The 5,532-nt window shown below is 36.6% G+C and overlaps 1 non-coding gene across 1 annotated transcript; it reads left to right on the forward strand.

Annotated features, from left to right (window-relative positions):
• Positions 1-2,024: 2,024 nt before the first annotated feature.
• LOC112753770 (small nucleolar RNA R71) lies at positions 2,025-2,132 on the forward strand. The gene has a single exon (XR_003178138.1). It is a non-coding gene; the product is annotated as a small nucleolar RNA R71 (small nucleolar RNA).
• Positions 2,133-5,532: the final 3,400 nt, after the last annotated feature.

Genomic DNA, 5,532 nt, shown 5'->3' on the forward strand with positions numbered 1-5,532 from the left:
CTAGGTTAACATGGCTTCTAATGTGGCCATGCTAGCCATCTCCAACGTTAGTGACAAAGTTGAGTGTCGCTAACGTTGGCTCAACATTCTCTTATCCACGTTAGCTTCCACGTTAACTAAGTTAACGTGGGAGTTAACGTGACTCATGGTGGCATGTGTGGGCTCCTTCCAACGTTAGTGACAATGTTGGGTGTCACTAACGTTGGCGTCACCTCCCTGTTTCCTCACGTTAGCTTCCACGTTAACTAGGTTAACGTGGGAGTTAACGTGGCCTAGTGTGACTTGGCCAACGTTAGTGATAATGTTGAATATCACTAACGTTGGTTTCCCCCTTTCTTCTTAACGTTAGAGGCCACGTTAACTAAGTTAACGTGGTGACTAACGTGGCCACTCATGAGCTTGGTCCAACGTTAGTGATAATGTTAAGTGTCACTAACGTTGGCTCCATTTCCTTTCTTCCACGTTAGAGTTCACGTTAACTTAGTTAACGTGACTCTTATCGTGGGCAATGATGGCTTCGAGAGTGTTATTGGCAATCACTTTTCTCATTAACTTTGCAAGTTACTCCCATTCCACGTTAGTGTAACTAACGTAGCCACTAATATGGTTCTTCTTGCTTCCTTTGTCCTGAAATCAAGCAATAAAGTGCACCAAAGTTCTAGTCCAAGTCATGGGAAATGCAGCATCCAATTTGTCCTTAAATTCATGCAAAATCCTCATGAAATCATGTAAAGTGCACAATGTATGCTTGAATCAAGATGTAAGTGAATATCTAACCAAAACTAGCTTATTTCCTAAGAAAATGCATGAAACTACCCTAAAAACAGTAAAGAAAAGGTCAGTGAAACTGGCCTAAATGCCCTGGCATCACATGGTGCCTATGGTACAAGGTATTAAGAACTTTCCAGGATCCTGTTTCTTCTGAGGCAATCTCAGTTGATCCAGATCACTCAGTTCATTGATGAGCAAGGGAGGTTCATCTTCCCAAGTCTCATTACTAAATAATTTGGCATTCAGCTTCATGATTGCACCAAGGTACTTGGCAACTTGCTCTTTAGTAACATCTTCATTCTCTTCAGAAGAAGAATACTCATCAGAGCTCATGAATGGCATAATGAGGTTCAATGGAATCTCTATGGTCTCTAGATGAGTCTCAGATTCCTTTGGTTCCTCAGAGGAAAACTCCTTGTTGATCACTGGACGTCCTAGGAGGTCTTCCTCACTGGGATTCACGTCCTCTCCCTCCTTGTAGGTTCGGCCATGATGATTAAATCAATGGCTTTGCACTCTTTCTTTGGATTTTCTTCTGTATTGCTTGGGAGAGTACTAGGAGGAGTTTTAGTGACCCTTTTACTCAGCTGGCCCACTTGTGCCTCCAAATTTCTAATGGAGGACCTTGTTTTATTCATGAAACTTAAAGTGGCCTTAGATAGATCAGAGACTATATTTGTTAAGCTAGATGGATTCTACTCAGAATTCTCTGTCTGTTGCTGAGTGGATGATGGAAAAGGTTTGCTATTTCTAAACCTGTTTCTTCCACCATTATTAAAGCCTTGTTGAGGCTTTTGTTGATCCTTCCATGAGAAATTTGGATGATTTATCCATGAGGGATTATAGGTATTTCCACAGGGTTCACCCATGTAATTCACCTCTGCTATTGCAGGGTTCTCAGGATCATAAGCTTCTTCTTCAGAAGATGCCTCTTTAGTACTATTGGATGATTCCTTCAATCCATTCAGACTCTGAGAGATCATATTGACTTGCTGAGTGAATATTTTATTCTGAGCCAATATGGCATTCAGAGTATCAATTTCAAGAACTCCCTTCCTCTGAGGCGTCCCATTACTTATAGGATTCCTCTCAGAAGTGTACATAAACTGGTTATTTGCAACCATGTCAATGAGTTCTTGAGCTTTTGCAGGCATTTTCTTTAGGTGGATGGATCCACCTGTAGAATGGTCCAGTGACATCTTTGATAGCTCAGACAGACCATCATAGAATATATCCAGGATGGTCCATTCTGAAAGCATGTCAGAAGGACACTTTTTGGTCATTTCCTTGCATCTCTCCCAAGCTTCATAGAGGGATTCACCTTCCTTTTGCTTGAAGGTTTGAACATCCACTCTAAGCTTGCTAAGCTTTTGAGGAGGAAAGAACTTGGCTAAGAAAGCCATGACCATCTTATCCCAAAAGTTCAGGCTATCTTTAGGTTGAGAGTCCAACCATACTCTAGCTCTGTCTCTTACAGCAAACGGGAAAAGCATAAGCCTGTAGACCTCGGGATCAACCCCATTGGTCTTAATAGTATCATAGATCTGCAAGAATTCAGTTAAGAACTGAAAAGGATCTTCGGATAGAAGTCCATGAAATTTACAATTCTGTTGCATCAGAGAAACTAATTGAGGTTTAAGCTCAAAGTTGTTTGCTCCAATGGCAGGAATTGAGATGCTTCTTCCATGTAAATTGGAATTTGGTGCAGTAAAGTCACCAAGCATCTTCCTTGCATTGTTATTGTTTTCGGCCATGTTGTCTTCTTTTTCGAAAATTTTTGTTAGATTTTCTCCAGAGAGTTGTACTTCAGCTTCCCTTAGCTTCCTCTTCAGAGTCCTTTCAGGTTCAGGATCAGCTTCAACAAGAATGCTCTTATCCTTGTTCCTGCTCATATGAAAAAGAAGAGAACACAAAAGAAAATATGGAATCCTCTATGTCACAGTATAGAGATTCCTGTATGTGAGTATAAGAATAGAAGAATAGAAGAAGAGAAATTCGAACACCAAGAGGAAGAGAGGGTTCGAATTTTGAGATGAAGAGAAGTGTTAGTAAATAAATAAATAATTAGAAGGAGATGAGAGAGAGGGAATTTCAAAAATTAATTAAATTAAAATAATTAGTTAATAAAAAAAAATTTGAAAAAAAGGGGAAGGGATTTTCGAAAATTAGAGAGAGATAATTAGTTAGGTAGTTTTGAAAAAGATATGATTGAAACAAAAAGATAGGATTGATATAAAAAATTTGAAAATCAATTTTAAAAAGGTAAGAAGTTAGAAAAGATTTTGAAATTGATTTTGAAAAAGATGTGATTGAAACTTATTTTGAAAAAGATTTGAAAAAGAAATTTAAAAAGATTTGATTTCAAAAATTAAAGTTGATTACTTGACTAACAAGAAACTAAAAAGATATGATTCTAGAGTTTAAAGATTGAACATTTCTTACTAGGCAAGTAACAAACTTAGTATTTTTTTGAATCGATCACATTAATTGTTAGTAAAGATTTGAAATTATGAAACAAAATAAGAAAAAGATTTTTGAAAATCATTTTGGAATTTTCGAAAATTATGAAAGAAAAATGAAAAAGATTTGATTTTTGAAAAGGATTTGAAAAAGATAATATTTTTAAATTGAAAATTTGATTTGACTCATAAGAAACAACTAAATTATAAAAGGTTTTGAAAAAGTCAACTCAAATTTTCGAAAATTTATGAGTGAAAAAGGAAAAGATATTTTTTTTTATTTTTGAATTTTAATAAAGAAAGAGAAAAACAACCCAAAGACTCAATGCATGAAAATTTTGGATCAAAACATGTGATGCATGCAAGAACACTATGAATGTCAAGATGAACACCAAGAACACTTTGAATGTCAAGATGAACACCAAGAACTTATTTTTGAAAAATTTTCAAGAAAAGAAAACATGCAAGACACCAAACTTAAAAATTTTTATTCTTTAGACATTAACAAATTGAAAACTGCATATGAAAAATAAGAAAAGACACAGAACAAGAAAATATGAAGATCAAACAAGAGGACTGGCCAAGAACAACTTGAAGATCATGAAGAATGCAATGCATGAAATTTTCGAAAATAATTTTTAGAAAATTAAAAAGATGCAATTGACACCAAACTTAAAACATGACTTTAGACTCAAACAAGAAACACAAAAATATTTTTGATTTTATGATTTTATAAAATTTTTTTGGTTTTTTCGAAAATTATTTTTGGGAAAACGAAAAAGAAGAAATATTATTATTATTATTATTTTTTTTTGAAAAGTTTTCGAAAATAAAAAGAATAAAAACAAAGACTTAAAATTAAAATAAAATTACCTAATCTGAGCAACAAGATGAACCGTCAGTTGTCCAAACTCGAACAATCCCCGGCAACGGCACCAAAAACTTGGTGCGTAGAAATCGTGACGGTTCCATTCCTTGGTAACGGCACTGAAAACTTTATACGCACGTTCATAATCTTAATTCTTTGTCACAACTTCACACAACTGACCAGCAAGTGCACTGGGTCGTCCAAGTAATAAACCTTAGGTGAGTAAGGGTCGATCCCACGGAGATTGTTGGCTTGAAGCAAGCTATGGTCACCTCGTAAATCTCAATCAGGCGGATTCAAATGTATTAAGATATTATAGTATACTAAAAGATAATTAAAATAGGATAGAGATACTTATGTAATTCATTGGTGAGAGTTTCAGATAAGCGTGTAGAGATGCTTCCGTTCCTCTGAACCTCTGCTTTCCTGCTGTCTTCATCCAACGATTCCTATTCTTTTCCATGGCAAGCTTTATGTACGGCATCACCGTTGTCAATGGCTACATCTCGTCCTCTCTGTGAAAATGGTCCAATGCACTGTCACTGCATGGCTAATCATCTGTTGGTTCTCGATCATACTAGAATACGATTTACTATCCTTTTTCGTCTGTCACTACGCCCAGCACTCGCGAGTTTGAAGCTCGTCACAGCCATCCCTTCCCAGATCCTACTCGGAATACCATAGACAAGGTTTAGACTTTCCGGATCTAAAGAATGGCCGTCCATGGGTTCTAACTTATACCACGAAGATTCTAATATCTCGAACTCGGTCCTCTGTATTAGATATCTAAAAGATATTCATTCTAGCTTGTTTGCATGTAGAACAGAAGTGTTTGTCAGGCACGCATTCATAAGTGAGAATGATGATGAGCGTCACATAATCATCATATTCATCATGTTCTTGGGAGCGAATGGATATCTTAGAGAAGGAATAAGCTTGAATTGAATAGAAAAATAGTAGTACTTTGTATTAATTCATGAGGAACAGTAGAGCTCCACACCTTAATCGATGGAGTGTAGAAACTCTACCGTTAAAAATACATAAGTGATAAGGTCCAGGCATAGCAGAATGGCCAGCCCCCAAACGTGATCTAAAGATCAAAAGATAATCCAAAGATAGTAAAAAGTCCTATTTATACTAAACTAGTTACTAGGGTTTACAGAATTGAGTAAATGATGCAGAAATCCACTTCTGGGGCCCACTTGGTGTGTGCTTGGGCTGAGCATTGAGCTTTACACGTGCAGAGGTCTTTCTTGGAGTTGAACGCCAGTTTGTAACCTGTTTCTGGCGTTTAACTCCACTTTGCAACCTGTTTCTGGCGTTTGACTCCAGAATGCAGCATAGAACTGGCGTTCAATGCCAGTTTACGTCGTCTATCCTTAATCAAAGTATGAACTATTATATATTTCTGGAAAGCCCTGGATGTATATTTTC

This window comes from Arachis hypogaea, chromosome 15, assembly GCF_003086295.3.
Source record: "Arachis hypogaea cultivar Tifrunner chromosome 15, arahy.Tifrunner.gnm2.J5K5, whole genome shotgun sequence".
Taxonomy (NCBI): domain Eukaryota; kingdom Viridiplantae; phylum Streptophyta; class Magnoliopsida; order Fabales; family Fabaceae; genus Arachis; species Arachis hypogaea.